We start from the raw sequence: 19,264 nt of genomic DNA on the forward strand, positions 1-19,264 counted from the left end.
AATAATAAACGAATTCCATTTTCGCACAAAACGCCACAAGTTAGCATATCATCCCCACCATCTGGGTTGTGGCGGTCCTCCACAGTGCTCTTTTCAAGGAGTTTTCTTCCACGTACTACAAAGCTGTGGAATGAACTTCCTTGTGCGGTGTTTCCGGGACGATACGACATACCTTCAAAAAAGCGCGTACACCTTCCTTCAAGGCCGGCAACGCTCCTGTGGTTCCTCTGGTGTTGCAAGAGAATTTGGGCGGTGGTGATCACTTTTTTGTCCACCTTTTACATAAAAAATAATAATAATGATATTAACAAAATAATTTTATTTAAACTAGCTGACCCGACAGACGTTGTTCTGTATATAATAAATATACAGAGGTCGTGGGTTCGAATCCCGCATCGTTCGTTTTTCAAATTTTATTTGTGTACTTCACAGTAGATAAACATCAAATAATAATATTTTTTCAGACAAATTTGGAAATGATGGTCTCCTTGATGGCGTCGCAAGTGGCAACTTCTATTGGAAACTCTCTATCGATTGTTAGTGCTGTTTTCATAATGTTCTACATCAAGGTTAGTCTTTATAATATATATGAGTATATTATATGCACAAAACATTGTTTTCTGTTCATTTAATACTGGTTGCTAAAATAGATTTATAATGTCGTTATCTTAGATAATTTATACGTCTAGATAGAGTCTCTTGCTGTTAAACAACCGATAAAAACACGCCAGGAAGATTAGTTTAGTGTGCGTGACAAGCTACGTCTTACACTCGCGATTTGCATGACACTTTGTGTTAGTGTGCGTAAATTGCTCTAAATAGAGATGATTTCTAAAGTGTATTTTTTTCGACGTTTTCACAGCTGTCAGTAGTCTATCTAGATCATAGTTTCTCAAACTTATTTTGCTCACCGCCCACTTTGAGAACATGTTTTTTTCTAGAGTATTTTTTTGCCTTTTTAGACTATATTTTTTAATCTACCCACGCCCCATGTGCCATCTCAATGCCCCCTAATTTTCTCTGGGTCTTCTACTGCCCCCCCGAAAGTCTCAAACGCCCACAAGGGGACGTTATCGCCCACGTTGAGAACCTATGATCTAGGTGTATAAATGATCTAAGGTTGTTATTCAATGTTGTATCGGGTTTTTCTGTAACTATAGGAAGGATATCGTCAAAAACTTTCATTGTAAGATACACTTGTAGTAGTTGTTATTAATATAAGAACAGGTTTGATTATGTTAGAGTTATGAGGGACGATCCCATTACATCGTGCTATGTCTTGCAACCTTGAAATTTTTTTATGTAAGAGGTGAACAAACGATTCACCTGATAATATGTGATCAAAACGTACACATGTCTCCAAAAACCCAGAACACATTGGTACGTGGCGGACGATGATCAAACCGGCGGCTCCGTGGTACGAGTCAACGACGATTCAAAAGGAATCTTAAGAAGCAATGCCTCATGAGCTTATTATTAACATTCACTTAGTATATTACTAGCGTATAGAACACCAGACAGCTCGATAATGTGTGACCTATTTTGATTTGTTAATGTGTGATGTCAAAATACTAAGAAGCTAATTCTAAGTGTGGCCGACTGTTCAATCAAAACACTGTTTTTAGTACCAATAGATTCGCTTACCTTTCCTACCTTGCTGTATCTGTGTTAGAGATGTAAGGGTGCGTTTCCACCAGAGATGTGCGAGGGAAATGTGTCGTGCGAGGATATGTAGCGGAGCTGTGAAATGTGTCAACGGGGGTGCGCTATAGTGGGAACGGAGTGACGCGAATATCTCGCACTTCTACTTCCAACAAACTCCGTCTATGCACTGGCTGGTACAGTATGTCGCAAACCTCGCAACATATCCCTCGCAACACATTCCTCGCACACATCCCTCGCATACATCCCTCGCTTGATTTGTATGCGCAAAAATCTAGCTCCACTGAGCCGTTTCCACCAGAGCTGTGCTGACTGAGATGAGGTAAAAGAAACGATAGTATTGGTTGTTTACAAACACATCCCTCGCTACGCATCCTCGAACATCTCTGGTGGAAAAGCAGCTATTCTCTCTATTTCCCGCATTGTTTGTCTAATCTGTTAGATACAGTGCTACAGAGGAAGTGGTTCTGCTATTTATGTTTATTTTCACCGCTTCATGTCACCACTTATCGGGAGTCACAATAAGCAGCGCCTCTCTGAAAATACCGCTGGATGTCGTTCCAGTCTACTTCCACGTGGATGAAAGTATCTTGGTAACCGCGCTGTAGATGACGAAGCTATAATACACCTTATCCTCACCCTATCCCATTTTAATTGGCATCGCCTCTCCTTTTTTTTTTGGCCACCTTCTAACATTCCCGTACTATCTCAGTCTAGTTACCAGCTGCTTTTCTGGGATGGCACTGACTCTAAGTACAGTGGAAATGCTCATTTCTCAGTTTGTTCAAATGCGTTGCCACCCGACCATCTGAGTGAGCATTTTCATCACAGCGACATGGATCTGGTGTTCCTGCAGATCTTTTAGCGGACAGTATTTCGATCCGTACAGTAGGACTGATCTTACGACAGTTGTGAAGACTTATGAGAACGATAGACGAAGCCATAATACTCATTAAATGTATTTACATCTATAAATTCTTATTGGGACCTGTTGAATATTTTGAATTGTCTAATATTAATGTTTGCTTCTAGGAGCGGGTGGTCCGTGCAAAACTGCTACAGAAGGCGGCTGGAGTTCGACCCGTCGTCATGTGGGGCACATCAGTCGTCTTCGACTGGTCCTGGTTTCTCGTCAACAGTTTGATTGTAGTTGCTTCCTGTGCAGCCTTTAGTGTGGTGGGTCTTAGCACCATTGATGAATTAGGTAAATATTTCACACTAAAAATTTCTTTAAATTAAAATGAATATCGCTAAAAAAGTAGAATTTTGATCAAACTTGTATTTCACTCGAAATACAGGATACGGGTATTTTTGCGCTGTTTGCTACCGCGTAAAGCTACCGCACTTCTCACCCTACTCTAAGACTAAGACGTATAGAGCGTTCTTAAACTTTGCTCAAACTTTACTTACGTAAAACATAGCTTAGCATTATCTTTGATTTCGTTTTCATTGAAATTATTGATATTTGAAAGCTGAAATAATGCTGAGCTTAAGCTAAGACAGTCTAATGCAGAAGTCAATTTTGCGTTCTATCATACTCAGCTAAGTTATATGACGTAAGTAAAGTCTGAGCAAAGTCTAAGTACGCTCCATAGATCTAAAGCCAAGGCCGCCGCTGAGTTACCTCTCGCTATCAGTAAAATACATCCACAGCATTGCAGTTTTGAATTAGCCAGCACAAGTGACAGCAACCTATTTAGGTACATCTGTTACTATTGAAGTATTGTTTATAATAACAGTCATCATCGGATTAATTGGTCCATCTTTACTTAATTACTTTTACTTAAAACTTTATAATATTATTCTATATTGACTGAAAATTTATAGACTAGCAGGTTTTGTGACCACAGAATAAATAAATTTGATTTATGTGTAAAGTTTTGTCTGTTATAAGTATTATTTAACTGGCAGGTCGTCTGTTCTTGTGTCTGATGGTATACGGCGCCGCCATGTTGCCACTTCATTATTTATTCGCTCTACTCTTCAAAGGACCAGCTGTTGGCTTCGTGGTCATGTTCTTCATCAATATACTCTTTGGTAAGTTGAAATTATTTTTATCTTCCAGTTTCCAGTTCCAGTGGAAGTGCGACGGAAATATCATGCGTGTGCCACCACTGGTATTATGCTGAAATCCGCAACATTGACTCGCCTCATTCGCGATGACGTCTTGATCGTAATGATCTAAATTACAACTATTTTTACTGTTATCAGAAATATAGATAACAGTTGCAGGCGAATATGGCATATATTTATAACTTATTAGCATTCTTAATTGAAGTAAATAACAACTTCCTCTGGAATAAAAAGGTCAAAATCGTACCTACTTCAGTCAGATAATTTTAATCAGATGCATGCGAATATGACATTTATTTCAAAGACCTTAAAGTCTGCTTATCGTAAAGTTATTTGGCTTCTGCACCTTCTAGCGTTAAAAAGTGAAATTATTTCTTTTCAAACGTAACAGCTATTTCAGAGAGCGCTAAATAGAAGTCTGGTTAAAGCGTTGAATGGTCGAACTAGTTGTTTAGTGTTCGAATTACAGTGGTTATGGGAAAAAATGCCTTTATTAATTTTGACATTTAAAATAATAGCCACTGTTCTGTATTCTGAGTAGCCAACATTCGTGAGTTGACTTGGACTTAACTTGTAACAATAAATAAAAACCTCTTCGCTAATTATTGCATTAATAATTTGTAGTGAATTAAGTATATCATTGTTTTTTGTGTATTGCATTAAGTTATGCAATACATTTTAATTTGCAAATTAAACAAATTTTATAATTATAATTACAATACTACCTATTGATTATATGATTACATTAAATTAAAACTATCACTACGGGGAACTGTACTAAGAATACTGGCAGCATTTCCGCGTTGGATAGCTAGGCTTATCCGTTGTCCGAAATAGCCGTCAGAGCTTGGGTTACGATTAGCCGTATTCTCCGCGCCTCAGGGACCCACGGACCAAGTATCGCGACACCAAACGGCACAAATATCTAAGACTCACTGAGACCGATATTTTTGCGACGTTTGCTGTCTTCGGCAGTCGAAGCAGCAGCCCCGGCACTAACTGACGTAACTTGAAAATAAGAAGGAGCCAGAGTGTTGACGCAAGTCGCGTTCCACACCGGCGCCCTTCCCCGTGCCCAATCCACCAGGACCATTCCATCAGGATGCTTGCCATTGCGGCGGGTATTAAATACCATTTGGCTCTAAAACAGCTGGTAAATACGTACGAAGAAAGTTGAAGGGCACTTCCATTTCTCTTAACTGTTCCGTGCTTTTAACCCTTTTTATTATTGTCCAGGTCTGATGGGTGCACAAATAGTGGAAACCTTACTATCGCCGACTCTTAATACTAGAGATGTTGCAATCATAATGGATTATGTGTTCCAGTTCTTCCCTTTGTACAGTCTTGTCACATCAGTCAGGTAACGAACCTCGAACCTTAAGAACATTAAGGGCGAATTAAAAAAATAAACATTCTATCTGTTGCATATAAATATAATAATAGCGAATTAGCTAGAAACTGTGATAATCATACGAGTGGGAGGCTCCTTTGCACAGGAAGCCGGATAGATTATGGGTACCACAACGGCGCCTATTTCTGCCATGACGCATTAATGTGTAAACATGTTTCGGTCTGGAAATTACTGGTCAAAAACGTGGAAAAAAGTGAAATTACTGGTCAAATGAGACTTAAGATCTTATGTCTCAAGGTGACGGGTCCCTTACTTTCATAAAGAAAGAAAAATAATCATAATGTGAGCATGAGGAACAAAAATAAACTTATTATACCTACTACTTGGTACTTGATCCTAGAAGTAATAAACAATAAACATAATATCTTACTAAATTCAAAAGAATTGTAAAAAAATCTTTTAACCAAAGGTTACTTCAACGTAAATGACTTTCTTAATAATACCACAGAATAGAATGGAGCAAGAACCCTCAGGCTACTTATTAATAAATTTTATTATTCGAAATTATACTTTGACCAAATTTTATAAAAAAAAGAGAAGCCCGCTGAGTTTCTTGCGCCAGTTCTTATCAACTGTGAGGCAGAATGGGTGGTAATTTTTGACGCTAAGAAAGTGATTTTAAATCCTATTTGGAATAAAAATATTTGAATTTAAATAGACTATCAATGACAAAGCTGAAATTGGCCCTTTATCACAATCAACAAACAACAAATACATACGCAGTAAGAATATCTCATAAAGTATAAGGTTTGTCGTTTAACGGAAACAATAAAATTCATTCGACTGTGTTTTGCAGCGACAGATGTCTCTGCCTCAATATAATAGTTTATTTAATCTGTGGTCACTATTTGTAGGTCGTTGAATCGATTGGGCATGACGGTGTACTCCTGCCTGCAGTACTGCGACTTCATGGAGGCGGCGTTCCCGAACATGACGGAATGTACCCTCGATTTTCTCTGTGAGAACTTTTCAAGCAATTGTTGTGGTAAGAATAGTCAAGAATAAAATATTCTACTTATGATTGATATTAAGGATTTTAAATAAAAGGCAATAGACTACACATTCTCAATTATTAACCAGCGCTAAGTTGGCTTGCCTACCTATCAAATGAATTTTGTTGCGAAATAAATAAAATAGATTTCAAAATACATAGTCTACGCCCTTGTGTTCATTACTACTATGATATATACACTTAAAATATTTTAAAGTGAATACGGGAAAGGCAAAACACATAATTTTAAATTGATTCCGTTTTAGAAGAACTCTATATAAAAATCTATAAATGACATAATAACTTTGGTGAACTCTTATGCTTCTGTGAAATGAGACTTTATATAAGAAATTTTATATCTCGTAATAAATACACTATGATTTTTTTTACAGTGCGTGAAAACGCATACTTTGAATGGGAGGAGCCGGGGATAATGCGGTATTTACTCTGCATGGTATTGTCATGTGTCATTCTGTGGAGTATTTTCCTACTACTGGAGTATAATTTGATTCAGAGGGTGAGTTCAGTGTTTAAGTAATTTACTTGATCTTTTTAAAACCTATATTACGATATAAAAAATATATTAATCAATATAGTGTATGATTAGCAACGGTATTTTTATGGTATTTTTTAATGTTAGTAAATAGCCCGTAATTGTGACAATATGATCTTAGTTGTAATTCGTCATAATATGATAAACTAACGGCCGTATTGAATAACGTATCTCTAGTTACGGATACATTGCTGTCACCTTTTAATATCAAGATCTTATCTATCCATAGTTATGTCCAATATAGTTATAGTCCAATGCTTTATGTTGATAGGTTATTGAAATGTAAGTAAGCGTAAAAGGATAGATTTGTTTACCTCTAGTAAGTAAAACTAAGGATAGATAGGTTATTGAAAACGGCCGTAAGTTGCGTCGCGACGCGCGTAGCGTAGTGTCAATATTATATGAGACGACCGAATATTATATAGGAGGGTGCAAACAGACACGAGGCACACGCGAAGGGACGTAGAGAGGCAACCGACCAAGTAGACCAGGGTCGATAATTTTTGAAAACGTAATAAATAAAAGTAGGATGAAATATACTGGAAAAGGAAGAGAATATAACAAAAATTACGGGTGAATTTTCGATTAAAAGTAATGTTTTGTGTAATGTTCTTTTTCGATATTTGAGTCAAAATAAGGTGAACAAATAAATGTTTCATTTCAAATAAATTAACAGTGTATTTGGGACATAAACGGGTAACTTTTCACAAAAATTCGTGTATTTTTTTTGTGAACGACAAAAATAAAAAACCAAAAACTTGTTTTTTTGAATTTTTCACATAAATTTTGAGGTTATGTGAAAAAAGTGTGAAAACAAAAATTGTAGATCTTTTTATTACCAACAGCTTTGCTATTTATCTTTTTTCCATAGGGTTTGCAGTTTTTACTTCTACTAAATACTTACACTCATAACTACTTAACATACTTCTGCTAAAACTATGTTGTATGAAAGGCACACATAGGAATAAATTTTCGCTCAACAATAGACTTTAAACATGCGACCAATTTTACTCTATTTCGAAGATTTTATTTTGAACTGACTAAGATTACAGCGTGCATTCCATTTCTGGGTTTATTAATAATTTTTCTTCAGTACATTCTTATGAAAAATAAATATTATGATTGCATTAAAAATATAAATATATTACAAGAGTGACTGTCACTCATTCATGAGACCATAGACTTAGAACATACTAGAGTATAAATGAACAGTCAGCCCAATAATGAGTGACCACTTTCAATTTGTCAATGTGTGCGTTAATAGTTAAATATTCAAAATACTAAGGAGCTAATGTCAAGAGCGGCTGACTGTTAACGACGTGTCAAACCAACAAAATCGGACACAGTGGTTACAGATTCGCTATCCTTCACTATCTTGTCGACTCCTGTGTCTTCTCTCCCCCACGCTTTGTATTGTCTATGTGGTAATATATTGTAAATCTATGGTAGAGACGCTATGCGGAACTAATCTTCAATCAAGTTTCTACCTCTACGATTTTTAATAACTTCATATCAAAAGTCCGAACTTAATATATTTATAGTATTTATTTAAATATTCCAGTGGTTTCTTCGTACGCGCACGCCCCCTCCGTTGGACCGGAGCAGTTTGGACCCGGACGTAGCCGACGAGTTGGATCACGCGCTACGTGCTGACGTAGCGGCTACGAACTATACGGTCGTTACGCGCTCTCTTTCCAAATACTATGGGAAAAAATTAGCCGTCGATCAAATTTCTTTCAGTAAGATACAATTATTTCATTCTACGTAATATAAATAATGATATTATTTAATTCTTCGTAATATAAATAACTCATCCCATCAATATTAAAGATTTAAGCGTTTCATTCGACCGAAAGCTAACTTTCCATGACCATACCATGACATCTCTGCATTTTGGAAAAGTATCATTTCGACGATTTGTTATACTATCACAATTTACGTAGCGAGCTCTTAAATTGCTCTTCAACGCTCTGGTGCGCAGTAAAATGGAAACCGCCGCACAATTCCTAGAGGAAGTGCAAAAAACTTTTCATAGGCACTTTTATAAAAGAAGCTACAATTACTATCCTTTTCTTTATCCAACTCTTTTTCTTCTATAGTGACAGACTGTAAAATTTAACACGGACGTATCTATGCACCTGATCTCCACAACGATCTGTTACGGTTATATGTACCTGTGAACTACCCCCGTAACCGAAATTATAAACTTTTTGTTCCTTTGTCTCGTACTGTTGCGCGAAGTAAGTCACTAATACCTCGCATCCTCACCATGTTAAATGCATTACTTGTTACAAAGCCTAACTGTAATTTATTCAAAGATAGATGGATTGTTTTTATTATGTATTTTTTTGACTTTCTCTGAAATAATGTAGAATATTAGTATGATTTATACGTTATTATCATTATATTTAATTAGAGTAAATGGTCTATGACCGTACTTTTTAAAGTAAAATAAATAAAACATGATGTGACGTATGCAAGACTAACTGTTGCTTTAGAGGCTTACCTAGCAACTCGATTGCCACCTTAAAATATGTACTAAATGTAATTACTTTCAAAATGGCAAGAGAAACAGAGACTTAAATAACCATATCGTCTTAATAGTATGTTCGAAACATTTGCCATGAGCGGAATAATGCCTAGAGAGTGTTTTTCAGAAGTACTTTCTTTTAGCCTGTTTTATGGTTAAATATATTGTTTTGGCTTTTACGTGGTCTCATAACAGAGAAAGTCAGATAATATTGATATTAACCTGTTTTGATAATAATTGGATTTATTCAAATGTTGTGAGCCTTCTTGAGTGTAAATTCCGCTTAGATTCGTCTTCAAGCAATGCGACACGTGTTTTGCATGCACACGAGGCATCCTCAGGAGATATTGACCCGCCAAATTCTGGCACGAGACTCAATAACTAATTGGATTTGTTAATATGCTCAAATAAGTTTTTGTGTCATTTATATTCCATGCATGCCCTAGGTGTCCCCCTAAAGAGATAATACCTATATTATGTTTCTTTTTACATCGTGTTAGTTAAATTTATTGGAAATCTAGTGGCTTTCTGAATTTTTCATTGCAAAATTGAGTTTTTTATTTGAGAGAAAAATATACACTACGCTGTCAGAAACCTAAGTTTCATTATCGGGTTCTTTTCTGGGATTTATGGGACTTTCGCCGCGCAGAACAGGATTAAAAACCAAGGAGAAAAGATGATTGGCCGCTAATACTCCCTCTTAACTCTACAGCTGTGGGAGAGGCGGAATGTTTCGGGTTGCTGGGAGTGAACGGCGCCGGCAAAACCACCACGTTCAAGATGCTGATGGGAGACGAGAGCGTGTCCAGCGGAGACGCTTACGTCTGTGGACACTCGATCAAACGTGATATCACAAGAGTTTATGAGAATATTGGTTAGTAGTATATTATAGGAATTGGGCAAGATCACGAACAGGTAGTACAGATATTTTCAGGGGTCTATTGTCGCACACCCGTGGCTTATATCACCACGAGCAGCGAGTGTTTGATATTAGTTTATTGTGAATATTAACAGTGGTCAAGGCTTTATTCGTATGAATTATTTTGTTTGAAATATTATATGTTATAGTAAATGGATAATCAATATATTAATTACTAGCTTACGAATTTTCTTCTGTACAAACAAAAATGAAAATTTTATGATATTGTCAAGAACCTTGTTTAGATTATTTTTTTTTTGTTTTTATCTATCTGAACTGTGTCTGTACAAAGCTTTAGTCAGCTTAAACTGTATATTAAGTACAACTAGAAGTGGTTGCGTATCAGAGATAAAAAGAAAAAAGTAATTGTAAATAAGAACAATTAACATAGGATAAGTAATATATGTTACTAACATACCATTATCAAGTAATTATCAATGGAATTTTTGTTTGAAATGAATGATTTATTATTAATATTATTAATTATATTAATATCTGCAGGTTATTGTCCACAATTCGACGCGCTATTCGGTGAGCTGTCTGGCAGAGAGACGCTCCGGCTGTACGCCATGTTCCGCGGTCTGACAGCGGAGTACGCCGCGGCCAGAACAGAGATGCTTGCACATTCACTCGGCTTCACCAAGCACTTAGATAAACGGGTTAGAACACATTTAAAGAAAACAGACTGACAAAACAAACTATCAGTACTAGTCCGCGTCAACAAATTATAGGCGTGGTGTCCACGACGCCATCAAAATTAACCAATCACATCACTTCCCGCCGAAAGCGGTATGATAGACGTGGATATTATACAACTAAGTTCTATTATAATTGTGTTATGTCATGCCCAGAAGCAGCAACTCTCATGACTTGGTAGCATTACCTTTGTTACACAGTGAGCCTTGGTCTTAATTAATGTTCAATTTTTACACCATAAAACTGAACATTCCGGCATTCCGGTCGCTTTTCGTCTTGGGTTGAACATTCAGTGTCTGAATGCTGACTGAACGAGCATCAAAAGTCATTTTTTTTAATAGAGGTCACATGACCGCTGCGTGGATAAAGAGGAAAGTTTAGTGACCGAGTTATTGTTGGTCTATTCTCTTTAAAGTCGAATAAAATTAAACAAAAAGTTATGGATACCTGTATAATACCATCATTAACCTAAAGTCAAACTTGGAAATTCACAATAGGATTAAATCAAAAATGTGGTCATGTCAAAGAGGAATGGAGCGAAGCATCCTGAAAATTAAAAGAATCCATAAAATATCTCACAAAATTATAAGAAATAAGACAAACGTTATTGATGCTCTGTCTCACTGTAGAAAACTTAAGTGGCGATGGGCCGGTCACGTAGCTAGACTTGCAGACTATACATATAGATGGAGTCACAAGATATCATGTTGGAAAGGGCCACAAGGCACTAGAAGTAGAGGTCGACCATCAACCCGGTGGTCTGATAATATCATACAAGTGGCCGGTGAACAGTGGATGGAGACTGCAAGGAACAGGGGTAGTTGGAAATCTCTAGACCTTCACCTTTGAGAACGAGGGGTTCTTACTATAAAAAATATTTTTAAATTAAAAGTTATAGAAATAAGTTTATTTTGTATACATAATATGTTAATATTTAAGGAATATGTACAAATTATTTAATTTAGTAAGAAATATAAAGCTTTTTATTTTTATTTTTATTATTTATTATATATAGAATGTTATATCAGGTAGATCAATATTCTGGTGGTAACAAGCGGAAGTTGAGTACGGCGGTGTCACTCATGAACCGCGCGCGGCTGGTGTTCGTGGATGAGCCCACGACCGGTATCGACCCTGCAGCTAAACGACAAGTGTGGCGTGCGCTGCGCATGCAGAGGTAAGTATTTAGTGTACTGACGCCAAAATATACAGAGTAACGCTACAATGGCTACTTTACATGAACGAACGGGTAGAGCTACTTCACCGTAAACATTGGAAGGCAGGGAAACAAACTGTACCTGCGTGAATCACTGGCCCCCGCAACTCGCTTCTTATTGTGGAAAACGAAAGAGGAATTAAAGGATCTTTTTAGATATATATGGTGTAAAAATGGTGCTATATTAGTGCGAAAAAATGAAAGTGCAAAAATTATATCGATTCGATCAGTGGATGACATTATGAAGTTAATACCTAAAAAACTGTAAGTCTATAAATCTAAGTACTTTTGTTTTTTATCATTCTAATAACTATCTAACACTTTAATATGGATAGTGACAACATTTTAGAAATAAGTTGCACTCACTGGAACGATTTCTGTAATCAACTACCGTTTGATAATAAACCTTTGCTATTATTTCATGTAAACATTCGTTCGATTATCAAAAACTTTGCATTCCTAGAAAATATAGTATCAAATTCCTTGCACACAATAGACATAATAATGATAACTGAAGCGAATATAAAACAGGATATGAGCATGTTATTTCAACTAACAAATTATACACTTCAAGTACAGCTTAGGTCAAACAAAAAAGGAGGAGGAATATTAATGTATATTCATAACAGTCTGAATTTTACACGAACAAACAATTTCATTTTAAATGAATTCGAACATATAATAGGAGAAATTTATTTACCAAATAAAAACAAATATAATATATGCGCTGTTTATCGACCACCAAACACAGACAAAAGAAGGTTTATTTACGAATTGTCATCATTATTATGTAAATATGGGTGTAATCAATCATTCATTATAATGGGTGATATGAACATAGATATCCAAAAATTGCACCCCATAATTAAACAATATTTAAACACTTTGTCTGATCTAGGTTTTTCATGTGGCATCAGCAATAATTGTACGCGTATAGAAAAATTAGGCAATAATATAACTAAGTCATGTATCGACCACGTCCTAATTCGTGATAATTCTAAGTGTGATATATACACAGCAGTAGTAAACGTTGCACGTGCGGATCATTCTATAATCGGTTGTGCGTTACTCGGTGCATTTGCACTTAATAACATGAATAACTCAAGTACATACACAGAAATAAGTTCACTTATGATAAAACTAAGTTACGAGCTGAACTTTTGATGCTGGATTTGGAATATTCTTTATCCTACAACGACCCCAATGATATTATGAGGCATATATATAACAAATTTAATTATGCTTATAGCAAATGTAGAATTGAAAGTCCAACTAATATCACTAAGCGAAAATCATGTGAGTGGAGTAATAGCCGTCTGACAGAAATGTGTAAAAAACGTGACAAACTTTTTTACATATGGCGTCAAGACATGAATAATGCAAAAAATAGGCTTATATATAATAAGTACAGAAATAAAACAAATAAATATGCGCAAAGGCTCAAATATACGTACACCATGAAAACAGTTTCGAATAATTTTAATAACCCCCGTATGGTGTGGAAAATAATAAACAATTTGACAGGTAAAATCACAAAAAGTATAGATGAAATTTTAATAAGATCCTTTAGTCTAGAACCATTACAATTAGCAAATAATTTTATACAAGAATTTGATAGAAATGTTAAGAAAATCACCAAAAAATGTCACTTCGGAAAACTGCTAAACCCTAATGTATATAATAACATTGCTGACCGCGCTATCTGGATTGGAAAAGCAACAAAGGAAGAAGTAAGTCAAATTTTAAAAAAACTTAATATTGATAAAAGTCCAGGTTATGATGGCATACGAGCCTATGACCTAAAATATATTTCAGAAAAGATGGTCCCAATATTAACACACCTCATAAACTGCTCCATTAAAACTGGCATTTATCCAGACCTGTTATAGATAGGAATAGTACAACCAATATATAAAAAAGGCGAAAGGAATGATTACAATAATTATCGTCCAATAACAATTTTATCGAGCATAAATAAAATAATAGAGCGATATATTTGTGATAAAATAAATGCTTTTCTAGCCAAAAACAATATAATAAACGAAAATCAATTTGGTTTTCAAAAAAACAAGAATACTTCGCAACTTTTAGAAAAATTCTCTAATGAAATAAATGGTCACCTAAATAATAAACTAAATATATTAGTGATGTTTATTGATTTCAGCAAGGCTTTTGATGTTCTAAATTACGACATACTTTTTGAAAAGCTTTCGCAAAATGGGATACAGGGACCATTTCTTAACTTAATCAAAAGCTATCATAATAATCGTTGTACATCAGTGAAAGTATTAAACACTAAAAGCACTATGATACCTACACTAAGCGGCTGTGCTCAAGGCTCAATCTTAGGTCCTTTAGAATACTTACTATATGTAAATGATATGTGTGGTGTTATCACAAAAGCCTCAGTGTACCAATTTGCAGATGACACTTGTTTGGTTGTTGCAAACAAAAACCTTAAATTAGCAGAACATGATATGCAATCAGATTTCAATAATATGTGTATGTGGGCTCATGATGTCGGATTGGTTATTAATATTGACAAAACTAAACTTATGTATGTACATTCGTCTCATCATAAAACACAAAATGAACCCGCTATTATCGCCCACCACCACCGTTGTTTCCACAATCCAATACAGACGTGTGGTTGTATTAAAATAGAAAATGTACAAGAATACTCATACCTTGGGCTTGTGATTGATAATAGACTCAATTGGGGACCTCATAAAAACCATGTTTGTGCTAAATTGAGATCGGTGCTTTGTAAACTTGCATATTTAAAATATAAGTTACCTTATAGTGTCCTAAGATTATTATATATGGCTCTGGCGGATTCCGTTATAAACTACGGACTAAGCAGTTACGGAAGGACGTACAAGTCATATTTAGAGGATATATACAAATTACAAAAAAGAATTCTTAAAACTATCGTTCCAAATTATTTTTTATAAACACAAAGAAAATACGGATCTTGCACTATTTAAACATTGCAAGGTTATAAATGTCTTTGATAAAGTGAAATTCCGTATATTGTCAGATATAAATGAATCTAAATTCCTTCGAGAAATTCAAAGACTGCCTCATCTAAGACAATTTACAGGAACAAACATGTCATTTAAATTACCTAAATCTACAAATATATATGGCACCAGAGCAAACAACTACGTCATTCCTCTATACTTAAACGAGACTCCCTTAGAGATTCAAAAATTATATATAAATAAAAATAAATATAAGTCATCGTTAAAAAAGTACTTTTTACAAAATCCTTCATTAATATAATTGTATCTGCGGTAAGCTAAGTAGACAACTAATTTGTAATTACTAACATTTAGTTGATAATTATTTTTTGTTTTGCATTTTATTGATTTCTATACTACTTTGTTTAAAATTGTAAGTTAACATCTTGTAATAACTGTATTAATTGAAAGTAATTGTTGTTTTCTTTTTAAATATTATGTAATTTAATTCTAAGCGGCTTCACACACAGATAAGCTTCCTAAAGTTTAAGTGTGTGTTATTATATTGTAAGCTATAACTATATTGTATTTTAAATAAATATTCTAAAAAAAAAATTAAGATAAATAATTGTAGTTATTTCAAAAAAAAAAAATACAAAAAGTTATAAATAGAAAAATTTTTTTTTTCATCATCCTTACGTGGGCACTACTCATGTACGAGTTGTAAACGGCTACGGTTGGGCGTGGGACAAGTAGGTGCCAGTGCCTACGCTAGCGCGTGCCTACCAGAGTAAAATTTGTTAATCTAGGTGCATTATCTATTTTTAATTTAGATTTCAAATCTGTTCAAGTTGTCTAGAAAATATTAACAAGAAGAATAATATAATAATTCATGGTCTCAACGAAACGGAAAAAACTATACGAAACTTAAAAAAACAATCATGCAAACAATTCGGAAACTGGGTGTAAAAATTGAAGAATTCGAAATCAACAAAATACAAAGAACTGGACAACTTAAATAAGGAAAAATAAGACCAATACTTATCTCCTTTACAAGCTATAATAAAAAAATTGAAATACTTAAAGACAAAAAGAAAATGCCTGGAAACACCTACATTACAGAGGATTTCTCTAAAGATACTTTACAAAAGCGCAAAGAACTCCAACAAGAACTGAAACAAGAAAGAGAAAAAGGAAATATAGCATTTATAAAAAACAATAAGATTATTATAAAACCCAAAGAAATAGAGAAATGGAAACTAGACAGCACGATATCACCACAGGCACTTTCGCAACAAGATGGTGAGAAAACTTTATTAGCACCAACGAAACTACACGAAACCGATCCATTTGCATATATGAGATCCAGATCCCACTCTTTAAGTGACAAAACAACAACCCAAAAAATGGCATAGGAAACAGCAGACACCGGCAACAGAAGAAAGATACAAATTAAAAACAAGCAACAAAATATTTACACAGTACTCCCCAATCCGGCTGGTCACCGTGGGGATAGAGACCACACCCCCCAGTTTTGCTCACAAAAACCAGACATGAAAACAATAAAATGAATAAAGAAAGGAACACAAGTATATACATAGGAACATTAAATGGGATATAATCGGCCTGAGCGAAATACGAAAATCTGACGAGCAAATAGAAGAATACAATGAATTTATATTCTATTACAAAAATAAAACCCCAGGTCTCTATGGAATTGGGTTCTTGATAAAAAATACCTGAAAAACAACATCCAGGAATTCATTGGAATCTCAGACAGAATAGCACTACTCAACATTGACCTGTTTAGTAATAAGCAACCTATTTCTATAGTGCAAGTTTATGCTCCAACAGAAAATGCAAAAGAAGAGACAAAAGACGATTTTTATAAAACGAACTATGGAGAATTTACACAAAACAGTGATAGTAATGGGAGACCTAAATAGTCTAATTGGTAAACGCAACAGCAATGAAAACAAATGCTTAGGCTTATTTACATCCGGAAAACGAAATTCAAATGGAGAGAAACTAATTGAATTTGCTCAAGAATATAACTTACGGATAATGAATAGTTTTTAGAATAGGAAACTTCAACATAAGTGGACATGGATTTCACCAAACGGAATTTTCAAAAACGAAATAGATTTTATACTTACTAACAATCCAAATATATTTTTGAATGTTAATACTATAAAACAGCTAGACTTCAACACTGATCATCGAATGGTGCGCGCCGAAATCAGGACCTGCAATAAAAAACACTCAAGAAAACACTTTAAATCTGGCGGACAGCGACCAAATATACCTGTACCAGATAACATGTTGGAATATGTTAAAACAACACTAAAAGAAAAAACAAACGCAATACAGAACGTACAAGAACAGTATGATGTTTTAGTTAACGAATTAAAAAAAGCAGAAAAAACACTCAGCTCAAATAACCTGATAAAGGATAAAATTGGAAAAGAAGCCCACGACTTAATCCAAACAAGACGAAATATGAGACAGCAAAAACCAATAAATAGACAAGAGATAGCAATTATAAGCAAACACATCAATTCGAAAACATAAAGAAAAGATAAGAATAGAAACCATTAAATACCACATAGAAACTACCGGAGGAGTTAAAAAAGCACAAAGAGAACTGCAAGAATATACAAATTGGATACCAGAAATGAGCAAACGCAAGAATAAAAAGAATAAAACCAAACGACAGGATATATTAGATATAGCAACATTCTTCTTCCAGAACTTGTACAAGGATGACACGATATATTCAATAAAACACCTTTTTTATACAGAACAAGAAGAAGTGATTCCATTAATAATAAGGAACAAAGTTGTAAAAGCGATTGACACACAAAAAAAGCAAAAATCACCAGGAGAAGATGGAATTTCAAATGAACTGCTTAAAGGGTTAAAGAACGCTGTATTGGATAACTTAGTGAATCTGTTTAGCGAGATTCTAAAGAAGGAACAAATACCCTTCCAATGGGCAGCATCAACCATAACTTTAATTCACAAAAAAGGTAAAAAAGACGATATTGGCAATTATAGACCCATTAGCCTAACCTTTACAAGATATTTTCGAAGATATTATTGGATAGAATCACGAACGTGTTAGAGGAAAACCAACCGAAGGAACAAGCTGGTTTTAGAAGCGGGTTTTCTACTATAGATCACATACATACAATAAAACAGGTCACAGAAAAATACAAAGAATATGGTCTACCCTATTATCAAGCGTTCGTTGACTATAACAAAGCATTTGACTCTCTCAAACATGGACCGATATGGAAAGCATTAGCTGACCAAGGAGTACCCAAGAAATACATAAGAATTATTGCAAATGTCTATAAAAAAATGACAGCGAAAATAAAAACCGAAAGGGCGGAAGATCAATTCCAAATTAAAAAAGGTGTAAGACAAGGAGATCCTCTTTCCCCCAAACTATTTTCGGCTACATTAGAACATATATTTCGCAAATTAAATTGGACAAAATATGGGATACGAATAAACGGGGTGATGCTGAACCACCTCCGATTTGCCGATGATCTGATAATAATTACAGACAAGCCAAGTAAACTGCAGGTCATGCTCAAAGAACTAGAATCAGAAAGCGAAAAGATGGGCCTGCAGATGAATACAATAAAGACCAAGCTGATGACGAATAGTTTAAGATCACCGATTGAAGTAAACAGCGTAACAATAGACTACGTCGACGAATATACTTACCTCGGCCAGATAATCTCCCCTACGAATGGTAGTATTCAAAGGAAATACATAACAGAATAAATATAGCATGGAAACGTTACTGGTCCCTGAAGGAGATTATGAAAAACCCGTCAATACCACTAAAACTCAAAAGTATTGTTTACAACACCTGCATACTCCCAGCCATGACGTATGGATGTCAAACATGGGCACTAACCAACGATAATCTGTACAAACTAAAAACATGTCAACATAACATAGAAAGAAGTATACTAAGGATTAAGAAAAGCGATAGAATAAACTTAAAAGAAATAAGAAAAAGGACAAACATTGCAGACGTATCACAAACTATTAGTAAACTCAAATGGCAATGGGCAGGACACCTAATACGAGGCAAAGAAGAAAAATGGGCCAAAATAGTAACAGAATGGTATCCTAGAGAAGGAAAAAGACAGAGAGGGAGACCGAGTCCGTAGATGGAGCGACGATTTAAAAGATGCCGCTGGTATGACGTGGAGCAGATCATGTCATGACCG

This window comes from Leptidea sinapis, chromosome 11 (genome assembly GCF_905404315.1).
Source record: "Leptidea sinapis chromosome 11, ilLepSina1.1, whole genome shotgun sequence".
Classification (NCBI taxonomy): Eukaryota; Metazoa; Arthropoda; class Insecta; order Lepidoptera; family Pieridae; genus Leptidea; species Leptidea sinapis.